The sequence below is a fragment of the Drosophila erecta genome, unplaced genomic scaffold, assembly GCF_003286155.1.
Source record: "Drosophila erecta strain 14021-0224.00,06,07 unplaced genomic scaffold, DereRS2 tig00000279-arrow-arrow-pilon, whole genome shotgun sequence".
In the NCBI taxonomy this organism is placed as follows: domain Eukaryota; kingdom Metazoa; phylum Arthropoda; class Insecta; order Diptera; family Drosophilidae; genus Drosophila; species Drosophila erecta.
In genome coordinates, this window is record NW_020825216.1 from 928930 (window position 1) to 954656 (window position 25727).

General features: G+C 38.3%; 1 protein-coding gene across 2 annotated transcripts in view; it reads left to right on the top strand.

The window, feature by feature from the left end:
* LOC6551424 overlaps positions 1 to 25727 on the top strand; it is a 75045-nt gene that overhangs the window by 9875 nt on the left and 39443 nt on the right. Inside the window, exon 1 of one of the 2 annotated variants that reach the window (XM_026982990.1) lies at positions 11416 to 11521. The exons of the other annotated variant lie outside the window; for it this stretch is intronic. The gene's annotated coding sequence lies outside the window, so the exon portion shown is untranslated. Of the gene's footprint in view, positions 1 to 11415; positions 11522 to 25727 lie in introns of those variants that run through there. 2 annotated transcript variants of the gene reach the window in all.

Sequence of the window (25727 nt, forward strand, 5' to 3'; positions counted from 1 at the left end):
AAAATTACTCGTCGTCTTGTGAATTGGCGCGGGCCAAAAAAAAGCTATCTCAAAAAAAAACATTTTCAAAGTTATAATCTACAAAAAGATAAAGAACAATTCCTGTTGTGAGTTTGGGTTAAACCTTTTTTTTCTGTGATCAAATGTAAAACGAAATATCATTGGAAGAGTAAATGTTCCCCAGTCGTTCGGCTGTATTTTTTTTATGTGCTCAAAAACATTTATCCCAAACAACATGAAATGAATGCATATTTATCAAATACCCTATAAAAATGTCGTTTTCGAAAGCACTAAAAATGCTTTAAAATTTGAATATTATGACCATGAAAATTTCCCAAAATCATTTTTGAAATTACTCGCAAGTGTCTGTGGAAATGTTATAGATTTATTTCAACATTTATTTAAATCATTTAAATGTCGGAAGCAGATTTTTGTATTCTCTAGAAATAAATTAAATAATTTTAAATGATTTTCTTATAAAAAAAAATTTACTTAAAAGTCCTAGCGAAGATAATACATGTCAATTGGAAAGCATGTTCGAAATGCTTTTCAATTTAAGTAAATATTTAGGAAATATGTTAACATTAGATAATTCCTGCTAAAAATAGTACAAACATATTAGATGATTTAAATAATTTTAATTTGTAATTCTAAGTAAATGGATTTGTTAGGCGAGGTCCAAATATTTTTGTTATCCAGCGAATGTTTGTTAATACACTTCTTACGCATACTTCTTGGCTTGAAGCATTTTTGATTCCGTTCAAATTACCTAAAGGACCTTATTGTACTACAAATTGGCTTAAGTACGCAACAAAAACAAACACTTTTAAAGTAGTCTGATGGCAAATTAAATAGTGTAAGCCTATTCAGCAGCCAAATCGGCTTAGCACCTGGCCGCAATCAGACAACATCGGCTGTGGGTATGGACCATGGCTCAATTCGCTTGCTGTTTGCCCTTTGGAATAAAACCATTTGGGCTTAAAGTGTTCAGTCCCCGAATGTTTGAGTCGCACCTCAGAGTTTTTCCCCCGCATTTCCCACTGACTTTCCCAGCCGTCACTGTTGCATGTCTGTGGGTGTGTGCTCCCCGGCGATTTGCTTTGTTCGACAAACAAAAAACTAAGCCTGTGCCTCTGTGCCAAATTAATTACAAAATGCTCGCCGGGCTCGATGCCCTTACGGTGTTCAACTGATTAGGGCGCAATATACCCTGTAATTGAGCGTGGTGTGGGCTCAAGTTCAAAAACCCTCTCAATTGGCTACTTGTAGTCAACAATAGTTTGCTTAATGGACTGGCATAAATGAGAGGATTTTAATGTATCCCCGTTTAAGCCTTAAAAAAACCCCTCAAAACAGCCATCTAGGAAATAGTTGTAGACCAAACTCACACCCTGTAAGTGTAATAATCGCATAGCACTCGCCAACTCCCGAAAGTATGCAATGGCATTCGCATAAAACGGAATTTCTTTTCCCATAAAAACTGGCTGCCACACGCGCCAGCCACGCCCCCTTGCCGCCTCCGCAAAGCATTTCTAATTGTCTCTGCATGGGTCGTCCCTTAACACCCGGCTGCCCCCATTTCTTAACCCCATACACACAGACACACACCATTCCTGCTCACTTGTTAAATATTTAAGCTGCTTGGGCGCTTTAGTTTCAATTTTTAATTAAAAAACAAAACAAAGCTGAGAATGAACAAAAAAACGAAAGGAAAGCGTAAACACAAATCCAAAAAATTACCAAAAAAACAGCGAAAAAGAAAACACCTTGTGAAGCATTTAATTGCATTTGGCGTGTTTAACTTGCAGCTGGCGACGCATAATTATAAAAATGTTGCTCATACGCCGTGTGTGCGCTGGAGCATTTTAAGCGCATTTCATTTGGCCAGCTGCAGCGCTGGGGGAATGAAACCTTTTTGGGCATTAGAAATATTACACATACGCCGCTTGGGCCGCAGCTGCTGTGCGAAATGCTGCAAATATTTATGAAAATTGCCGCATTAAAGGCATTGCCAAGGAATGCGAGATATTTTGCGATAAAGTCCAGCTTAATTGGTCGCATTTGCCAGGGGGTCTGTTAGCTAATGTTTGGCCATGTTTGAAGTTGATAATGATATTAGAGCGGCTTAAAGTTCTCAACTAGCAGTGCAGAAATAGTAAGAAATTGCACAACAATATTGATTTGCATTTAGCAAGGCATCGTGAGTAGTTTACCATCAGATGCCCTCATTAGTTGACATTTGGGCCATCTTGTGAGCGGGGATTTTAGCAAAAGTACTGCACGTTGGCCATTTGCACCATCGGCTGGTCTTTGCAGATACTGTCCAGTGGGCTTTGCCTCTTCATCTGTCGCTTTCCCTTTCCCGTTGATTTTTCCATTTTCCTTTCGCCATTGAGTGTCGCTCAACTTTCGAATGAAGCTAATGCAAATCTGATTGGCTCAAAGGAGCCAGATTGCCAGCTGAATCAAAGGCTCAGCGTCAAGTTTGGCATACGAATAAAATGAAAGAAAAATCCAAAAGAAACTCGTCACAAAACTCACGGCTCACTGTTCATGTAATCGATAAACATTATTTGTTGATTTTCGTAATGTGTTTAAAGCGTCATACAAAATCAGAAATCAGCCAGAAAATATATAGACAGCGAGAGCGACACTCATTCACTTCACTGGCCGTTGATTTCCATTCAGAAACCGTTTTTGTTTAGCATTTTGGGCCGTTTTTCATCGTTTTTATGGCATAAACAAAAGGCTTTTTCGTTTGAAAAATGCATTGCTCGGCTGAATTTAAATTAAAATTGCTTTGATTATTCTTAGCGCTTGTAATTCGATTGTTATTCACTTTTGGCCACCAACATTTGGCATCGATTTATGTGCATAAATATTTGGCACCTTCACTCGGTGCTTATTGTTATTATTATTATAGTTTCGAGATTAGATCTATGCAGGCAATGACAGCTCTTAAGCAGCCAGGTATTATTCATGGAAGTGCTTTCTATTGGGCAGCAATTATAGAAGTTTTATAGAAGTATTATGAGCTAGTAGAAAAAATTGTAGTTTTTAGCGCAGCCCAGTTATTTGTTAGTTTACAAGTTGTTTATTCTAACCAAGTACAATGTTAACATCATGTTTACGTTTGTATTTAACGACTGAATCGAATTATTGGATTTGTTCATAATATTTCCCCTGTTCTTTGCCACTTTTCACTGGCTAAATAAATCATGAATGGCAGATTAAACAAACTGACCGATGCAATGAATGTTTAAGGATATAAATTATGAAATAAATTTATTAATTTACCCATGACACGAGACGCAAAAGTAACGTATTGTTGTGGCATAAATCATAGATGCACTAAGAGAAACAATGTGAAGAGCGAAAAAGTAAGCAGAGAAAACAAGAAATAACAAAAGAAAAATATAGAAAAATACTTAAACATATACAGATCCATAAACAAACCGATTTATATATATTCGGGACGGACGTTTGATTGATTTGTGGCAACTATCAAACAACAAACCAACAAAAAACAAAACAAAAAATCCAACAGCAAGTCAGCAAAAACAACAAGGACAACAAGAACTACAATAATAACAACAACAACGATTGCGGGTGAGTAGCCAAATAAATAAATAATTAATGAAACCGTGCGCTGCACAAGCAACAAAGAAAACAAACAACAGAGAAAAGCAAGTGGAAAAGCCACGAAGGAAAAATCCAGCAGCAAGTGCATAAAAATGCTCAGCACACACACACACACACACAAACACTAACATTGCATTAATCACCACTAAAAAAATCAACAATCAAATACAACAACAGCAATGTTGTCGTCCTTCGCGGTGATTTATTTATCTATTTTTTGTTACTACGTACTATTTGCCCTTTTTTTTAGCTGGCTGCAAAAGTATTTGCAACATTGTGACATGGCAAATATTTGCTTTGGAACGATGAGCCGCCGCCCCACAACAATTTTGCTGGGAAATGTGGCAAATTCGATCGGAAAACGATTTAAAACCAAACTCGAAATTCATTTAAATTCATTGGGTTCGCCTTTGTGGCAATTTAAATGGAATTTACAAATAATAAAGCCGGCTGTAAAAGCTTAAGCTAAATTAATTTGTTACTACTCGGAAAAGAAAAAATCGCATTTATTCATGCGTTTATCATTAAATTAAGTTTAAATTATTCCATTTCGGCATACGCAATCTAATATGGAATACACGTTTTGTTAATGGAATTTATAACGAGTATTTATTGGGACAAATTTTTCGTACAAGTTTTAATCGAATACAAAAAATCCATAAACTGCTTTCGTTATATGCGTTCAATGCTTTGCTTATGGAAAAATGTGCAAGTATATCAGAATTTGGCGAAAACAACATTTTGTCAACGACGTAGGGCACAATAAAATATCATAAATAATTAACAAGTCAAAAGTGAGGGAATGGATGATAATATGCCCAAGAGATTTCTGGTATATTATTTATTAAAATGCCAAAGACATGTCGCCCCTCCACTTACTCCTACTTTGTCTTAATTTTCCTTACTTACTCTCAATTTGTGGACGGAAAACAACATTCTTAATGTTGCCGCAGAAGACAAACAAGTAAATACACCCAGTGCGGAATTTCGTTGAATAAAAAAAGAAGCGAAACCCGGTTGCATTAAAAACTTTTTAAAACCCTCTTTCAATTACCTTCCACGCACCTTAAAAACTTACACAATTTAGGGAAGATGAAGTGCAAGTGGAAACTTTTTCGCCACGAGTTACAGTTTTTGAAGTTCACTACGTTTACAACTTGTTTACTTCTCTTTCACTTATTATTTAAATGATCTAGTCACTCAACTAATTTCACAGATAATTTACTGCACAAAAACTTTATTGGCTATTAAGAGAAGGCACCTTAAAATGTATTAAAAGTTTATTGAAATACGCAGCCAACGAATATTTGTATTATTCCTTAAAAGATATGAATATACTCGTACAATTTTCAATGAGCCTGAGATTTTGTTGCAACCTAGCTCATAAATAAATGACTAATATTAGAAAATATTTTATCATCAAATAAAATTGGTGTATTTAGGCAAAAAATTACTCGTTCAAGGAAAAACACTGTTACCGTCTATTACCGTAATGTTACCGCCATTCACATAACCGTTACCCATATTGCGCCATTTCCACGAAACATTTTTCTTTGGCATTTTCCCCGTTTTCCATATCGCAACATTACCAATCGATGGCAGCGCAAAGTGAGCAAAGAAAAATAATTGACAATACCTTTGAGTACAATCTGTTGACAATCTAAGACAAAACAAATAAGACGAAAAAAATAAACGAAAATTTGTATATTCTTACCATTGCAATGGATCTGACTAGAAAGAGATGGCACAAGGAAGGGGCGACAGAGAGGGCGAGAGTGGCGGCAACAAATTTAATTTCGTAAGTGACTTTTGGCAAGACAGGTGAAGGTGTCTATAAATATAGGCGATGTCGGCATAAATTTCCCCCGACTAGACTGCAGAAAAACGCACGCTCGAGAGAGGCAAGAAAACCCGGGAAAATGCTGGGTTGGATTGGGCTGGGAAATTCGGGCTGGCGAAAAATCAAAGCAGAAAAGGCTGTAAAATAATCAAAGCACTCGCGTCAAATCGAATCCAATGCGAAGACACGCAACGAAACGAGACTTTCACATAAATAACTTGTGACTTTGTCTGCTAACGAAAAACCAACGTCCCCTGAAAATGGAAATGGGGGCGGGGCAACAGGCCGACTTGTCATTGCCTTTTTTCCGCTCGGTAAACAATGCAATAAATATAAAACTACACAACATCAAAAACTACAAAAGTACAAAATGCGAAATACTCACTACAAAATATATGATACTGCTACCGCACAAAATTCACTCGTTCGTAAATTTTGTGGTGCTTTTTGGCTTGTCAGCTATATTTTCCCCCAATGCGCCACGCCCACCCAGAGTGCGCCCACATTTGGTCGGTCGCAATACCTCTGGAGGCAGGATTTTTGCATTTTCCGGGGAGTTTGCTATCTAATCTGGGGATTTTATGTCTTCATTTAGGTTCAAAAATGTATAAAATGCGGTGAGCTTTTAGTTTGCTTCGGGTATCAAAAATGATAGAGGTAGATTACAAATAATTATAGGGAATTCAATTTTCACGTTTAAGCTACTATAATTACATTTATTCTATTTTTAGCCATTTTGATTATCATTTGGGAATTAGGCGTTCTGCGTTCTGCGTTTTGCGAACTGCGTTTCAAACTTCTTAGCTGACCTTGCAGTTTCCTGAAGTTATTTAGGCCCTTTTTCAGGGGGTTTATCATTAACAATGGCCACATTTTTAGCTGAAATTCCCAGTCTGGCGACTTATTTTGTTGGAAAGATTTATGCGTTGGCTGCACTTAATTGTGTTTTCCCCCTTTTTCCACAATTTCTGTTTCGCTTCGGCGAAAAAGCACTGACAAATCCAAGGATATTCCCGAAACTGTTTTGAAATATGAGCGGCATTTTGTGCGGTTCTGTGCCTCGCGCTTTGCCCACCCACTTTTCTCGCCCAAAGTTCTCAATTTTGTGTTGTTCTTGTTTTTACGAAACCGCACGCATTTTTTGTACTCCCCGTCTTGTTTCACACGCGGCGCCTAAAAGAAAAATAAAAGAGAAAAAGGAAAAAATTGACACAGAAATTGATTTTTGTGCCTTTATCATGTTGCTCAGCATCCCTTTTTTCCCCTCCTTATGTATGTATGTGTTCTTGCTCGTCACTTTTTATTTGTCTGCCTTTCAATTTTAGTTGTTGCTTTGTTGCCAGAGCTGCCTTTTCCCATCTCTTACCTTTCTCTTTCCCTCGTCATTTGTTGCCTTGTTTTTCCTGCTCTGCTTTCCCGCCTTTTTTTCCACAAGCAATCCGTGTGAAAACGGCAGGTCGAATGCGAATCCTGGTTTATATTCCGTTTCTTTAAGTTTCTAGCCTTTAAAACGGCTTAAATGTGCAAATGTCTTCAGTGAAAACAACGGTGCGTATGAGCAATCTGCGTGCTAAATATAACTCATACGTGGTGGTGTACAGTTTATAATTATTATTATTATATTTAGTTAGAAAGTTGAACTTTTTAAATAAAACAAAACTACGTCCCTTATAATAAGATGTAGCATCCCGTCGAACCCTTGACAGCAAAATGTGGATTTTTGGGTTTTTCGCACCCCATTTTCGTATTACTTCTGTTGCCGCCCCAGTTTTTCTGTTGTCTGCCCACATTGCCCACTGTGCCATCACAGTAAATATTGTGGCTTAGAGGATTTACAGGCGTTGTCGCTGTCATCGTTCCTGCCGTTGTTGTTGTTGTTCTTGTTGTTGATTCGTTATCCTGCTAACGTTGTTGTCATGTAGTTTGGCTCTTTGAATAAAGACATTATACTTTGCAGGCTTTTTGCGGCCCATAATCAAAACGAACTGTTTTACTCAGGAGGCGGGGGTAATGTGTGCGCGTTGCACCACATATTGTCATACATCACAAGCCTAACTAAGTTATGTAGCGTAATTGAGGAGGCGCAGCTTCCATTGGAAGTCAATTAGTTGTTGCGGCGGGCCAACAAAAAAAACTGGGTGACGGACACGACAAGGACAGCTGTTGAGCACGGACAACTGGTTTGGGGGTCGAAAATGGAAATACCTTAGAGATCCACAGAAATGGTATAATGATCGTTTATTAATAATATAATACCGATTGAGGCAACACAAGCAACACTAATCGCTTTCAAGAAGAGGCATGAGCATAAAGCTTCTCAATAAATTATATAGTGCTTAATATGCCTAATAGTGTACCTCCTTACCCAAAGAATTCGCATGAAAATGTCTTTTTGGCGGCATGGAAAATCAAAGTGTGGGCGAATAGTAGGGGAGCAATGGTAAAGGGGAAATTAACGAGAGCAGGTTTCCTAGCAAATTGCATTACACAGGCGAATGGAATGCTCTCACTTCGCCCGTCGCTCACCCACACACTGTCACATTGCCGCAAATGCCGACACTCCGTTCAGTTCACTAGCACACACTCACTCACTCACTTACTTACTCACTTACTCACTCACACACTCACTCACATACTCACTCACACACTCCCTCACGCACACAACGACATTCTTATGGCTTCCATTGTCATTTGCAGGCAAAATGGGGGTCTGTATACCGTTACTTTTGACATTCAACAGGCGGCTGAGCGCATTGCCCTTTGTTATCCGCCTGCTCCTCCTGCTCCGTCTTCTCCTCGTTTTCGTCCTGCTCTCCTTCTATTCTCTACTATCCGTGCTCCTCCTCGTTCTGCTTTCAGTTTTACCTCCCTTCCTCCTTTCTTCTTTTTTTTTTTGGTAATCAAGCAGGCGTCGGTTGCTCTTTGACATTTGTCCTTTCACCTCCCTGCCGCTTCTCTTCTTTCCCCCTTTTGTATGTGTACAATAAACGACATTTGTTGCCCGCTATTTGAATGCCTGCCACACACACACACACACATATAGGACACCCACACACGCACGCACAAATCGAAAATCGATAATTTTTCCTTTGTTATCCAGGCTACACAATGACCCATAGATATTAATCGATAGCAGCGAATGCAAGTGGGAAAAAAACAACAGATGTCGGGAAAAACGTCCAATGCAAAAGCTTTTACTGGTAATTGCTGCATTTATCCATAAAGGATAATTAAACGTTTGTGACGATAAATCGATTTCTTTGGTTTCGATTAGCGATTGATATACAATTACCCGCAATATGTTATTATCTTGAATTAATCGTAAAGTGCAGTTAGATCGATCGTAAAATGTAATTAATCGATGAATTCCATTATTTGGGTTCGGGTTCGACTTACAATCATTGAGGTACCTTAAAAATGTAAATATGGAATCACATTTTCATTTGAAAGATATTTTCGAGGAATTCATTTACAGATATCATTCATTTAAATGATGTTGGCATTTGCCAAAGAATTTTCAGAGATTATAGGGAGATTGATTTCGAAATGCTTTACTAATTTCTGGCAAATAAACATTCAAAGCCGCACACATTTCTGTCCCTTTTATATGTTTACATAACTTATTTCCATACCATGATGATAAATTTTGCAATTCGCAATCAGCTTAGTGCAAATTTCAGTTTGAAAATGAAAACGGCAAAAATAAGTAACAAAGTGCAGCAAAGGGCATACATATGTACATACATTACATTTCGCCATGGGAAAAATGATTATTTTTTCACTTTACCATTTGTGGTGAATAGAAATTTGAATAAATCGGTAGACATTTTAACACAGGCTTAAAATGTTGAAAACTAATCAAACAACGCTTTAAAAAAAGGGAAAAGTCTGTTATGTGAAATATCATTTAAAGCACATTAGCTTTAAGGTTTGCCGTTCTCCCTTTTATTTTTATAAATATGAAATTTGTGTAATTCAATTTGGGGCCTGGAGAAAGGACAGTTGATACTGAAGGAGGGGTACAGAATGGCGTATTTGTCTGGGTTTTATGCGAGCATAAAAGTGGAAATGTCTTTAACAATAAAATGCAATAAAAAACATTTCTTCTTGCCTTGTACTTCCAGCTGAGGCTGACAATATTTTTGTGAGCCACAGCGGCGGTCATTAAAGTAGGCCCACTGGGCGGTTTCTATGCATAAAGCATACACTTTGCTTTCGATGTGCAGCGCAAATTGTTAATAAGCCGTACAAAATATAAACCGATTGCCGAAGGGCGAACATAAAAAGTTGGGCGCGAGTGTGCGGAGTGGGGCAGGGGGATCAAATGTAAGCACACTCGTAGAAAAGTGTCGCACTTGAGTGAGATTATAAATAATAAACTTATGGGTAGACATGGGCATAAATAAAGTAAAATAAAATAGGAGAAAGCAAAAAGCAATGCCAACAAAGCTCCAGTGAAAGCAGGACGTCGAGGATGTGGGGTAACAAGGGATACAGCCCAGATAAAGGACGACAAGAACAAGAACATGTTCCTGCGTTTGTCCCAAGATATTGCGTTTGACATTGTAATGAATATTAACGCCCACACACTTGCTGCCAGTGAGAAGGGGGCGTGGCAGAGTGGTCATTACACTGCGAGCAAACGCTGTACGTCAGTGGCCAACCAATTGTTTGAATATCATCAAGTTTTCAACTTGTTTATTACACGCCTTAAGCTAAAGACCAAGCTGTAGGATAATCTGAAAATTAATCAGTGTAATATCTCAGTACTACCATGCTTTTCACTGTTCCGAAGATGTTTTTCAGTGCATAAAAAAGAGAGGTGTTAGACAAGCAAGCTCGCTCAAACTAGCGGACCCAACAAAAGCTCTTAATATCGCTAAGCGAAACAATGACGCCAAAAACAACAAGAACAAGACCGGCCACACAAACGCAAACACACAGCAATTCACAAAAGGTTCGCAAAAGTGAAAAAGGAAAACTTAATGAAAAATAAGAAGAGGAAGTCTCTATAGGAAGAACAAACTCAGCTTTGTTTACATAGAAAGTTGAAAAGTTTTACACGACGATATCTAATATTTATCAGCGAAGTTTTATCCAAAGCCGATGAAATTAAATTTCATAATTAAAAGCCAAAGTCAACATTTCACTGCTGTATTATAGCAAATCGAATTTAATATACTTATTGCGTTAAATATCATTACTTAAGCAAATGAAGTATGCGATTCTGTATATCTTTTCTTCTTGTTGTTGATACATAGATTCTAATAACTCACATGAAGCCGATTGAATGCTTACAAATTTTGCACAAGTGACATGAGTGTATGTATGTATGTTTGTATGTATGTATTTATGTATGTATGTATGTATGTGTGTATGTATGTATGTATGTGTGTATGTATGTATGTATGTGTTACTTGCACAAAGTAGTAAAAATTGTCTTAATTAAAGCCTGAGGAATGTATAACTTACTGTCGGAACACATAGTTATTGCCGCTTTTAATATTTGCTTAGGGAAAATATTTTCTTGAAGCCCTATAATTCCCAACTGGTTCTAGCGAGGACTGTAAGGCATATCTTCTAATTTAGAGTCGCAAAATAGTTCAAGTCATCTCAGTGAGTGTAGTGTATGTGTAGTGTACGTACCGGTGTATGTATGTATGTATGTATGTACGTACGCACGTATGTATGTACGCACGTATGTATGTATGTATGTATGTATGTATGTATGTATGTATGTATGTATGTATGTATGTATGTATGTATGTATGTATGTATGTATGTATGTATGTATGTATGTATGTATGTATGTATGTATGTATGTATGTATGTATGTATGTATGTATGTATGTATGTATGTATGTATGTATGTATGTATGTATGTATGTATGTATGTATGTATGTATGTATGTATGTATATATGTATGTATGTATGTATGTATGTATGTATGCACGTACGTATGTAGGGTATGTGTTACTTGCACAAAGTAGTGTTCTTAAGTGAGATCAAATTGGCGTCCCTCTTGAAGAAATAACCGGGTAAGTGTTATTCATACAAGTGTTTGAAATGTTATAATATTTATCTTAAAATATTTATTCATAAAAAATATTTAAAATACAATATAAAATTATTGTATAGAAATTGATTACCCAGCTCTAATTAGCCAGCTCTATCATTAGCCAGCTCTAGAGCCAGCCCGTAAAAATCGTGTGCAAAAAAATCGTATGGCGTTACGCATCTTATTATTCTAGTGTCTTTGGTTTGAGAGTGTTGCGGAAAAAAATACACTTGATTCACATCACGTCGGGGTCACCGATTTCAAAAGGCAGTCCCCTTCTTTTTTTCTTCTTTTGTTGGCATTTGCATGAATATTACCATTATGCTGGGGGAACAATTACAGGGTCGATTACGATTGCGATAACGATAACGATAATGCCATAGCATCATTGAGTTTGCTACGCCCATTGCTTGCATAATTAGCGAGCCATTGAGTGGAGGGCGAAAAATTTGCAAATCGCAAGGAGTCTCTAAAATCATGCACTGCGAGACAGTAGTGTACATTTATGGGAAGTACTAATGTGGTTAAAAATATAAGCTATTCAACACAGAACAGAATTCAAAGGTCTTTACAATATGCTACACGACAGGTACTCAGTTATAGTTAGTCTGGATTACCCATACTTACCACACATTGAGTGGTGGCGCTTTGCCATATTTTCTCCCAGTGTGGCTAATAGAAAATGATATGCAATGTCCTGGTCTGCTAGCCCCGAACGTAATCACATCCTTCCCGTGGTCGCATATCGAGAATCGCTCGCGGCGAAAGTAGCTGACGATGTGGGAGTGGCGCCAAGTGGAACCGCGGATGAAAGGAAGTGGATGATGGGCGGGTTGGATGATAGCGTGAATTTGACATTGTAATCTTTTTAAATCGTAATTAAAGGTTAAATCTTAATTAAATGTGCCAAAGGTTTTTGTATTTGGCTGCGGGGTAAATTCCAACAGATTAGGGCACGCAAAGCTCTGGCAACAGAGCCCCCGCCAAAATCGCGGGGGTAAATTGTGTGCGTTGGTAAGCGAACAGACATTCCAACACTGGCATATAAATACAAACTTATCTGCAGCAATAAATCAGTTTTAATGCGTTTCTTCGTCATTCGCGCCGCTTTGCTGGCCAAGACAAAGCCTGAAAGTCGCTGGGGATAGGGCAAGGGCTACTGTTTGGTGGTGGGGTGAAAAAGTCTTAACGGATTTGTTGGCGAAAAAAAAATTTGTTGGCTTTATGACCTTCGAATCGGATCATAAAATGAAAACGAGTTGAAATGTCCATAACGATGATGAAGATGCCAGGCAGCAATGACCATAAAAAATGGATCTTGAAACAGCTTGCAAGCATCTAAAAATTGTGACAAAAATTACATTTATTTTTAAGTAAAGATTACCATACATCTTCCAGTAAAATAAGTTAGGTGATTAAATCAAATGGTTAGCATAAAATATTGCTGTGTTAAATTTGGCTGGAGACTATTAGGCGTGCTTAAAATTACCAATAGCTTAAGGGACAAAGTGTTTCTCGTCCTTTCAGCAGAAAATTGAATTGTTATTCTTCCACTCCTTTTTTGTAATTATTTTCATGTGCATCAACATTCGTTAGAACAACTTTTTGAGCGCGACGGGACATGAGCATAAAAAGCAAATGTTGCGAAAATTTGTTTGGCTCTTCCTCTTGCCAGTGCCTTCCGTTCCATTCCGGTTCGTTTCGCCCCATTTCGTTCCTCGTTGCCTTCGAAAATTAACGCAAATTTCTGTTTTTGTTTTTCGTGCTTTGGCAAAACTTTTGAAATTTTTATGACGCAAGTTTATTTTAAAACTTTCTGCCAGCCGACGCCAAAAACAGCAAACAAAATAAAATAAAACATATAGCACTGGGGCTTGCGTTTGAAGTGAGGGGTAGGAAAATAAGGAATAAATAAGTTGGCAGCTGATTCCCGCAGGCTTTCAACGAATAAAATGCCTGGAAGTAAGGGAAAGTTGCTGCTCATTGTTTAGCAGTTGATTTTTTGACGCACTTTCCCGGCTTATTATGTGACACACAAATACAAATACAAATGCAGAAGCAGAAGCAGCAACGCTCACACACACACGCAAACACACACAAAAGGGGCGGGGCTGTCACAGTGCCAGGAGAAATTGTAAACTTTTTTAATTAAGGTAAAGGAATTCGCACTGTCTCCACGCTCCAAGCTCACGAAAAAAAGCTCACCAAATCGATTGCGAACACTCAGCCCAGTTTTCCTCTTCCGCCTCTTTCTCTTGGCCATTGCCTTCATCATCTTGGCCAATTCCTGGGAGAGAGTCCTTGCACACTTTTCATACACACAACTTCAAGATTATTTGCCACTTTCTGTGGCATTAAATGAAAACGATCTGGGGAGAAATTTTAATAAAATTTTAATTTTTCAGCTCAACGAAAACTGCCATTGCTCCAGGGGCCAAACAAAAATATTTCATAAAAATGTTTTATGAGAACCACTTTGACCTCTTTGCCAAAAATCTAGTTCGGGGACAGGGAAGTTGATGGAAAATATTTTTAATTAAATCGGAAAGCGCGCGCGTATGAATTCAAACTATTGCATACTAACTCTTTTGAAGGTATCTCTGCCAAACACCTGAAATATTTGTTTAATTTGCACACCTAATACGTCTCTAAAACGCATAATTTCGTCATTTAATGCGTATGTATAGTAATCAGAGTCGACAATTAGTGAATGCACTTGAAATGCCGGCATATTTGGGTAAATTGTTTCGTATGATTTCTAATAGTTACGTTTTGATGGCAAAATGCCTGAACTCGGTGGGAAAATTAGAAACCATAAACTGTCAGTTTGCCCAGCCGCAAAATTGTCAGGCAATCAAAGCGAGAGCTATTGGAATTTTTGGTTTAAGGAACTGTGCGCTTTAATTAGGGGTAATATGTGTGAGTGCTGTATCTGATGGCCCGCAACTAGAAAGAGATGGCACGAGCGACAGTGAAAGAGAGGGGAAGCGTCAAATGAAATGACACTTAGCCGTGCAATTTTGACAGCGTTTTAATATGCAGACAGCGCTTCAGATACGAACTGCATTTGTAGCTGTGCATGTAGGAAAGCGGAAAATCTGACATTGAGTGCCCCAAATTTGAGAACCCTTTGCTGTAAAATTAGCTTAACCTGCAGCTAAGGGAACTCAAAGAATTAACTTCAAATTTAAGTTAATTGTAGCCGAGTAAAGTTTTTAAAGCTTTAACTTTTAGCGGAATACAGTGTGCGGTAGAAGTTTAACCTTTCTCTCTTTCTCGTACAAGGGACCTTTTTATGGCCCACATACGCAAATAAAAACTGGGCAGTTAAATTAAAAATTTAGGTTACGTCTGAGATCCTTTCCCGGGTATTGTTTGGGCAAAAAAAAATGTAAAAAAAACTGTACGACCAAAAAGCAGGAATGGCAAATGAAGGCAATTCTAAAAATAGGAAATAGCTCTAAGGGGAAATCCAGTTCGGTTAACAAACACACACAGCAACACAGTTACGCACAACAAGGCGTCAATCTGTCGTCAAAGTTGAGGGCTCACAAAAAGATACACCAGCAAAAAGATACATTTGAGACGACGTTGAGCAAAAGGACTGCGACTTTGAGATACTTTGATGTACCCATTGCAGAGCACGAAAACAAAAAATGTTCACGTCCAAATTTATTATTCAAACGGATATGATTTACATTTATTCCGTATTTATGTCATATAAAATTCCTAATCACTCTAAAGTGTTTTTAGGAAATGATTCATGGGAAAAATGAGCCATATTATTAAAATTTCATTTGTCCTGTATATATTCCACTGTGTTTTTGCTTTTTCTAAGGAGTAAGCTGTAAAACTACGCAATTTGTTGCATGGCGCGCATCTCGCAGATACAGATACATTCGCCGTCGCCATAAACTAATGTCCTGTGCCATTTACCCGTCGTCCATGATTGCAGAGGTTAAACTTTGTAGTCATTATCAAAGCTTCTCAGTGGCCAGCTATTGCTCCCTGCTTCCTAGCTTCCTGGCTTCCTGCACTTGTGCCTCCGCATCCTTTGCCCAGCTGTTCCCAGCAATTCATCTGGCACCCAGTGCCTTATTTATTTCGCCATCGTATTGTCCAATCTTCGGGCTTAAGCTGTTCGCTGTTGTCCCTGGCTCGCAGGATTTGCAGGAAGATCAACTGCAGCAACTGCGACATCTTTAGGGTCAATAAAACTGATGCAAGTTGCTGCCTATTGTTCTTGTTCTAGTTAATAAAACTGTAAATTATTCAGCAAATTCTTGGATTTGTATTTTTGGAAAAAGTTTAGCTTAGGAGTCAACAGCTGGAAAGGTACTAAAATGCTTAAATGCCGAACATTTCTAGAGTGGGAACTTCCTAAAACAATGTTGAACTTCTACTCACAAGGGTTCTATTAAAGAAGTATTTGTAAAATATTTTACTTTCATAATACCATGATAGTACAAAAAAAAGGAAGCCCTAAAAGTTTGAACCTAACTTGTAAAGTGAAAGGCGAACATAAAAATGAAAAGAACTCAAAAGTCGAACACATGGATACCCTCATTTGGCTTATAATGAACTCCTATAATTAGAGAAAATTCAGTTTCCTCCAATTATATCGCCCTCTTATTTGAGCCAGTAGCCAGAAACATAATCAGGCCAAATCAAGGCAGCAAATCCCAGTTAACTGCATACTAATTGGGTTTTGGCCACTGGACGAGTGTTTCGTTAGGAGCCAAAAGGGTTGATCAAAAATTCACTTTCGCCAGCATTACGAATAGATACCTAATTATACCAGTTGGTCGTTAGATATACTTGTGCATCCTTTAAAGTCCACATATTTCGATTTGATAAAAAAATAAATCAAATTTAGGGAACTGCTCGCTGTTCAATAATTCAATAAATTCCGGCTGCAAAGTTTGATTTTGTTTGCAGCCACATACATAACTAGATATATATCACTTTCTGTGTATCCGCGTGTTTTTTTTATTATTTTTCTTTTGTATAGCCACGGCTAACATTTCCATTGTCCTCGACAGATCCATGGCAACTTTTTCGCTTTATTTCTATTTTTCGGTTCGGTTCGGTTTGGTTCGGTTCGGTGTTTGTTCCTGAAGGAGAAGCTGCTATAAATAAAACTTTTGGCGATGTTGCGTGTGCGTCAGCAGCCCCCAAAAACCCCCAGCCACTCCCAAATTTGGATCCATCCCCCTACAAAGCACTGGGTCACCAGAGTCCACCCTCATCAATTATTATTTCGTGGAGTTAATGCCACATACGTATACGTAATCTAATTTCTAGGGTACGGCTTAGGCGGTAAATGGAGCATACCGATCCGCAGATGCTCTTCAAAAGTAAATTATATGTACGTGTTGTTATAATGAATGTATCTGTAATACAAAGTATCTTAACTCACACTCATAATCTTTAAAAGGCCATCAGCTTTAATTAGAGTAAGTTTTTGCTCAACGCTTCCTTGCCGTTTTCGATCACATTTTTTCCCAATACTTGGAAAATTCGTGGGGACCTCCGAAATCAGCTACATCTGGCCTTTTCCACCTTTTCCCCCTTTTTTTTCTCATTTTTCCCATCTTTCCCCAACCTTTTTTGCATTAACTTAATGAGTGAAATAACTCTGAGGAGTGGGCTGGCTGAGAAGGAGAGGTGGAGAGTAAATTAAAATATAATAAAAATTTACTTTTAATTATGCTGTAATTAAGATATTCTACTTGCTGCCTTCTGCCATATTCATCCACTTTTTTAATGCAACTGCAGCGAAAGCAGTGGGGCATAAAGCCGTGAAAGAAGGAAATCAGGGTTGGGCCACAGTGAAAGCATTTATTAATTGACTGGGTCAATTATAGGGGGGCAGAAGTGCAGCAAAGTTTTCAACAAAGAGCCAATGGGTTAATGGCGAACAGGGGTTAAGAGCTCTCTATATATGTGTGTGTGCGGGATGTGAGTGCCAAATGGGAGCAAATTACAAAATAAAAAAAAACCGAAAGCCAAGCGAAATTACTTCCACGCCAATGGGGTTTCAATTTGATTTCATATTTTCTTCTTTTACTACGGGGTATCAAGCAGTGCAGGTTTATTTTGCACTTACAGAACAGGAACTACAAAAATATCTTTCTGAAGAAAAGAACATGGTTAGTTACACAAGTGAAGCCTAATCTGTACTCATTTCTGTGGGAAATAGATCGTACGTTATGGGTAAATTCTCAGATGCGCTTAAGGGGTATGAAGTGTTTGTAACGCCATGCTGGTCATCCCCATCAATTAACGCTTTTGGTGAGTGCGGCTGCCCTGCCATTGTGCCCCTTAAGGGAGCAAAAGGCACGGATAAAAACGTATTTTCAAATTGATTTGGCCCACCTGCTGGTGAATAATTCAAAGTGGACGCAACTATTTTTTATGGCTCCACTGAAAGCACCGGCCACGCCCACCAACTAGGTCACCCAACCGCCCCATTCACCCCACATTCTGCCGAAGCATTGACCTTGCTACATATATTTCATGGGCATTCACGGGCATATGAAAAAACCGCAGCACTGCAAGTTTTTTCAAGTCCCAAAAAAGCCACCCAGATGGACAGGCTCTCATTTCCATTTGCTGCCAAAAGCGAGCACAGTAGTATTTGCATAGCTTCGTGTGAACACTGCTACCCATTTCTGCCTTTTCTCTATCTTTATCTAGCCATAAAATATTGTCTGGCCGCCTTGCAACTCAATCAAGTCAACGCCAACGGTTGAAAGTATCTTAGGGATACGTATGCACTAGAAGGGGCGTGTCAGCGTGGGCGAGTCGATGGTCAGTTTGCTGGCAATTAATGGTCATGTGTTGGGGCCAAGCGGCCAACTTGGCTGTCCGGCTCTCACTCATATGCAAAGAAAAGAATATCCTATCTTTTGAATTTCAGCTGGATGTTCTCTGCAAATTCTCATAATTAAATAGGGAATCTAGGCAGTATTACCACCCTTAAAGTGATATTATATCACAGTTATAAGCACATATATAATGCTACAGTACATTCAATACAGACAGGCTGTTTTATTTATACAAGGGTCCTTTTTTTCACTGTGCATCGCCCACTTCTCTCTTCCTTCAATGAGCAACCATCCATCCATCAACGTGCTTTTTGCAAAAACAGAGACAGAGAAAAAATAAACTTTCAGTGAGACAGAAATTCAATTAAGGCTCTACATGTTGGCCGAGTGTTAATTCTTGAAAATATGATACGTTCTCTAGCCAAAATTGGTTAGAAGTCACACAAATAAACGGCACAATGGTGAAATAGCTGGTTGCGTATGAAAAAATACGGTCAACGAATCTTCGCAGTTTTATGATATTCACCTCTGTTTGGCATGTCCAAATAATATTTCTATTGCCATGTTTGATTCTTAAAAAAAAGGCTTTATATTTAAGCTGGCCTTGGCGCACTTTTTGGTTTATCTATTTATTTGTACAGTACTTATAGTACATGCACTTCACCAATTGATATTAAATAACTTATTGAATTCGGCGAGACTTAGCCATTTTGGCACCAAACTTCAATTCTCTTCGCCAAATTCTGCTAATAAATGGCCCTTTATATCATTTTCTCTTATATTTGATTTCCCCTTTTTTATTTTGTGCCGTGTACAAGTTTCAGTTGAGTTGCGGTCAGAGCTGATATTGAATTATTGATTGAAGTTTAATAAATTTAATTGCACGACTCATGGCCAACACTTTATGCATTCAATGATTTAGTTTCGTTCGCAAGGAGTGCAGTTTTTGTTAATTTATTTGTTTGCCTATTTCATTTCGTTGCAAAAACACAGCCCAGATTCTTGTCAACAGTGTTCGGTTTTTCAATTTATGCGATTCATTAAACATATTTATGGCCACCTGTCTGTGCTCGACCGCAATGCCAATGCGAAATAAATAATACAAATATTATTAAAAACAAGCGGAGTGCACAAAAACCAACCGACGGCAGAGCAAATGTTTTTAATTTCCGCAGAAGGATCAAGCGGGCATAATGCAGCGTCCATAAATAATGATTGGCAAATTATGAAATGGCCAGCAAACAATTGCCGATTGCCGATGGTCAATTGCAAATGGCCAACAACATTAATTGCATACGAAAACAATGCGAAAATCAAAAGGGATTCAATGTGAGACGGAGTAAATATAAATAATTTCTGTGGATATGGCCGCATCGCAGATACCCTGAAAAGTTATAGAAAGTAGATATGTAGGACAACTTAAAATTAATATTATTAAATCCGATATCTAACATCACTTGATATTATTATTCTTTCGCTATTTACTATATTTATTTTTTTTTTGCCTAATGCAATTTTCATAATGACGACACTTCATTAAGTTGGCGGCTTAATTTTTTTAATTGATTAAATCGCGTCAAACATTTGGTGAAGACTATTTGGTTTTCACTCCAAGTTTAAGCTAATTAAACTCAAGAGAGGTTATTTTCATTTACTCAAGTGATTCCATTGACTCGTTTGTTATTCACCCAGTTCCATTCAATTAATCACTAAATACAAATGCAAATAGTTTGCTTTGCCGCTCCATTAAAAGACAACTTGTTTTAGTGGCGAAAAAAGGCAATTACCAGGCTGGCAATTTCAATTGCGAAAAGTGCCAAGAACTCCCCCATTTTCCGCCGCATCCTCCCAAAAAAAAAAATATATATATATGCTCATTGTTTGTGCGATGTGAAAACATTTGACAAAAGGTAAAATGCAAATTGCTGAGCCATCTAATAAGGCGCTTAATGCAATAAAAGCTGAAAATGTGCAAAAAACCGAGGAAAAATTGCGAAGAGCGGGGGCGTTGGCCATAAAACAATGCCAAAGTGCCCAGATAAAGCCAGATACAAAGCGAACAGAAAGACAAACAATTAAATGCCCGTCGGCTGTCTGAAGGGCGCAAAGAATGGAAAAACGCAAAGTGAGCAAAATGAAGACAAAATGGAGAGTAGCCTCTTTAAATATGGGCTACTCTGATGCTCGGATGCTCGGTTGCTCGGTTGCTCCTCCCTCTACTTTTCCTGGGGGTCACTTTGCTGGCAAGTTATCATCGGCTTTGATCTCGCCGACCGTCTCGCCGCCCACCAAAAATTTCAACCGTCGCGTCCTTGACGCCGTTATCAAAAACGGTTTCGCCCGCCAGACATATTGACCCACTCTCATTCTTTTCCAGCACATGAAAGTCTCTTCAGAATAAACCTAAAAATGCGCTGACAAGAAGTATTGTACGAAAATTACGTCATTAATATTTTCAGCTGAAAAAATGTGTAAATTGTTAAAAAATTCTACGAATATGTTTGACAGCAATTCAAAACGTTGTCCAAATATGGAATGCCATATCTCGTTGAACTCGTCGTAAAATTTCCTATCGAATGGCATTCACAGCTAAAAATTAAATTTTTTGCCCATTTTTCGCAAAAAATTATGATGTTACCCCTTATAAAAAATGAGGAAAATTAAAAAAAAATAATTTTTTGAATATATAAAAATAGGGATGGGAATCGATTATTTGGGTCATAGGCTGCATAAAACAGTGATTCGTTTGAATCTGTGACCATTTTTGGCCAAGTTATAGGAAATTTACGGCTTGTAGAATGTCATATTTCTGCAAAATAGGTATCCCCAATTTTTCAACAAAAAATATTCCGTTTTTTTCCCACAGAAGTTGAGTTCTCAATCCAAATATGGAATGCCATATCTCGTTGAACTCGTCGTAAAATTTCCTATCGAATGGCATTCACAGCTAAAAATTAAATTTTTTGCCCATTTTTCGCAAAAAATTATGATGTTACCCCTTATAAAAAATCAGAAAAATTAAAAAAAAAATAATTTTTTGAAAAGATAAAAATTGTGATGGGAATCGATTATTTGGATCATGGGCTGCACAAAACAGTGATTCGTTTGAATCTGTGACCATTTTTGACCAAGTTATAGGAAATTTACGGCTTGTAGAATGTCATATTTCTGCAAAATAGGTATCCCCAATTTTTCAACAAAAAATATTCCGTTTTTTTCCCACAGAAGTTGAGTTCTCAATCCAAATATGGAATGCCATATCTCGTTGAACTCGTCGTAAAATTTCCTATCGAATGGCATTCACAGCTAAAAATTAAATTTTTTGCCCATTTTTCGCAAAAAATTATGATGTTACCCCTTATAAAAAATCAGAAAAATTAAAAAAAAAATTATTTTTTGAAAAGATAAAACTAATGATGGGAATAGTTTATTTGGGTCATAGGCTGCACAAAACAGTGATTCGTTTGAATCTGTGACCATTTTTGGCCGAGTTATAGGAAATTTACCGCTTTGAGAATGTCAAATTTCCGCAAAATAGGTATCCCCAATTTTTCAACAAAAAATATTCAGTTTTTTTCCCACAGCAATATAGTTATTAGACCAAATATGGAATGCCATATCTCGTTGAACTCGTCGTAAAATTTCCTATCGAACGGCATTCACAGCTAAAAATTAATTTTTTTGACAATTTTTCGCAAAAAATGATGATGTTACCCCTTACAAAATATCAGAAAAATTAAAAAAAATTTTTTTTTTCAAAAGATTAAAATTTTGATGGGAATCGTTTATTTGGATCATATGCTGCACAATACAGTCATTCTTTTGGCCTTGTGGCAATTTTTGGGCAAGTTATTGCGATATAGCTCTTGAAATAGTTCGTAATTTTGTTCTCTTTATTCAATTTGTTTTTTGTCCGTCTGTTTATCTATTTCCATTCCCAAGCCACTTCTTTAACTTTCCGGTTGTTTGTCAATTTGTTTAGCCAAATATTTGTTGGCCCTTCACTGGGTTTTGCTTAGGAAATAGTTGCTGACTGCCGGCATGTGAGAAGGCCAAATGGGAGTTCAAAGAAATCGACAAAATTCCACTGAAGTCGGTAGTTAGAATTTGAGGCGCATATGAAATGCTTATGCTTATGAAATGCAAAATAAATTAGGAGGTCACGGCTAAATTCTTTCTAAACTAAGTGATAATTACTGATGTGGTGACATTGTAGTTTAATCAAGCTACAATTAAAGCAAACAATAATGTGTGTATTTGAATATATGTATATTAACCCCCCAAGAGCACAACATAAATAAATAGTAATATATTACCCGGTTGAGGCAATAAAATGAATGGCTTCCCCTGATTATGTTCAAAACCGGTTCAGACTTGACATTTATTACTTACGAGCTCATTAAGAGCCGCCAATAATAATAATAAATAAATGGGGACAAATTAACGTTTGATATGCGATATGCGTTTGATATACCACTTATCCTGGTTTAAATCTATGTCCGCCCCTCACTCCACTCACTTTATCCATGTCTTTCGGTGCCACAGTTGGCTTTGCAAGCTATTCAAATATTAATTCGCATATAAAAGTCAGTTGGACAAGGCTCCATAAAGATAAATATCTAAATAGCTAAGTAAATGCAGGTCCTTGGAGGCAGCTGAAAGTTAAGTCGGAGATAGACGGAGTTGAAGAACACACAAAAGCCGCAGAAACCCGATTTCCAGTGGCAAGGACAACATGGCTCCTTCAGAAGTTAAGTGCCCGCCACAATATAAGCCAAAATGTGGAAGCTGGAATGCCGAGAGCGTGAGATGATGATGCACAAGACAACTAAATTTGCTCGGTAGTGCAATTATTACTAATAGGGCTAATAAGCACGTCTTAAGTGCCCTTCGCCCACCCGCACACACAGAGGCCAAAAAAAAATACAAAAAATAAACAAAATTGTACGATAAACTCGATTAAATTTCGTTGGCCATAAAAATGCGCCATCATCACAATTGCAGAAGCAGGAAAAAGCTGGAGCAGGCATGAATTGCAGTTTAAGGATACCACCATCACAATCACAATCACACACACACTCGCTCTCACACGGATAGCAACGCACACAGGCACACCTAAATTTGACCATTAAGGTCGCCACAATGGCACGGCCCGTCAACGCTTGATGATGATAAGAATGATAAAGGGCGGCCCAGCGCGCTAGACAGAGATGGTAGACCAAGCACACACTCCCACCCACTGAACAGCAGCCCACCCACAGTGTGGGTCAATAAAGTAGTGGTGTTGCCGTGCAAAAAAGGGGGGATATGGGGCTGAGATCCTGTGGATGCTTCGTTTTATTTCAATCATTACTATTATTTGTGCCGCTGCTGTCTGAAGCGCAGCCCGAGCAACAACAACAACAACAACACGAGCAGTAGAATGAACTGAACAACAGAAGTGCCTTTAAGGGAATTTCAAATATGCATGAGCCAAAGAAAAAGGCGGAGGAACTCCGGCAAGAAGGACCGGAATACGAAAAAAGTAAGTGAAAGAAAAGGGGGCAGGAAAGAAACGAGGAAGCTGGCAGGACACACAACAATACGGCGGCAAAATGAAGTGAAATACGTATAAAATAAAAGGAAACCCATAACACACTCACACACACACACACACACAATGCACAGCACTCACAGATGCCGGCACTCACACACACACATGCCAAATGGAAATCTTGGTGGCAAGCAAAAAGGAAAAGAACATGGATACGATTTCCAGATAGATAGGTTACGACTGAATGATACTTTCTACCAATGCATATCATACCTTCATATTGTTTTTAAATAGAGTTTTCCGGCAAATTCTAGTAACTCATACTCACATCCCCTCCCAAACTCGGAAATATCTGATAATTCATATGGCCAATTAGCAGAATCAGCTAATATATAAGCTAAGTGCCGCTTATTAATAAGCAGACTTTGCTACATTGATACATTTGTGAATGTATTATTATATGTATTTATGTATATATGCTCGCACATATAGTAAATACTTATGGTTTATTATATTTTTATTGACAACGTCTGTCGCTTATGCCCTCTGCACCCAAGAAGCCTGGCTATTGAATGTAATGAGCTGATGGTGGAACTCTCTTCTAGATGGAAGATGGGGCCCAGAGGCAACTTCTCGCATGTGCCATATGACACATAATCAGGCTCCTTTTGGATACCAGCCCGCTCCTCATCCTTCGACCAGAAGCTAATGTCCTCCACCCTTTTTGGCTTTGGCTTTGGGTTTTTGGTTTTTGGGTTTTCGGGTTTTTGGATTTGACTTTGGGTTTTTGTTTTTTTTATTGTATATTTTTTGGGTGGAAAAGTCCTTGCCCGGTTAGCCGCAGAGCCCAACGCAGGGGCAACAAAAATGTTGCAATAAAAGAAAAGTTAAATTGTAATAAAGCACCCTTGGGTGAGGGAGAAAGCCGGTGAAAGTCGGCGAATGCTGGAGAAAGTGGGTGAGAGTCTGGGGTAAGGGGAGAACAACTATGTAAAAGCCGCGAAAATAAGAAAAGTTTCTGTGTTGTGCAAGGGCTAAACAATTTACCCTGTCTCCTGGTTAGACTTAACCCCATTTTCCAAACTTTTGCTTGCCCAACTGGAAGATGGGTGGACGCAGTGCGTCAAGGATGGTCAGAAGCCCAAATGCTGAGCGACCGAGACAGATGGCGGCACATTAAATAATTGAAGGACAACGAATTAAGTGAAGTATTGATTTAATGCTAAGGAGGTCAAATTGGGCGCAAACTTTACCAGTGGCCTCAAACGAAATTGAAACTTGTGTAGTCGTAATCGCTGGGCTTATTTTGTGCCTTGTTTAATTTATCAAAAGCATATGCGCGAGTAATGCCGCAGTGAAATTATCATTTCAATTCCATCTAGGCGGGCAGTGTTGCAATCAGCAATATATGTTCTTAAAAATAGTATTTCCCACACTGGCTTGCAAGCGCACGCAATCATTATATTTTTATTGCCATCTTCACGGAAAGTGTTACAAATATCACTCATACGCCACGTTGATTGCCCAGCGAGGACCGCAATCAGGAATTCTCCGATGCTCTGTCATTATTGTGCATCGCCCTGTCTGTCTGTCTGTCTGTCTGTCTGCTGTCTGTGCACATAAATATATATTTTATAGCCCTCCGCCCTATTTTGTGGGCGTGACAGGCGCGTGACAAGCGCGTGACACGCATTGCGACAGAGCTGACAAATCATCGGCGGGAATCAGAGGGCTGACTTTTAACCCATTTCCGGCAGGGAAAAGGAAAAAATATGTCTGAGTTTCAGGGCATAAGCTGGGAAGGAGTATGGCAAAAAGGGGTC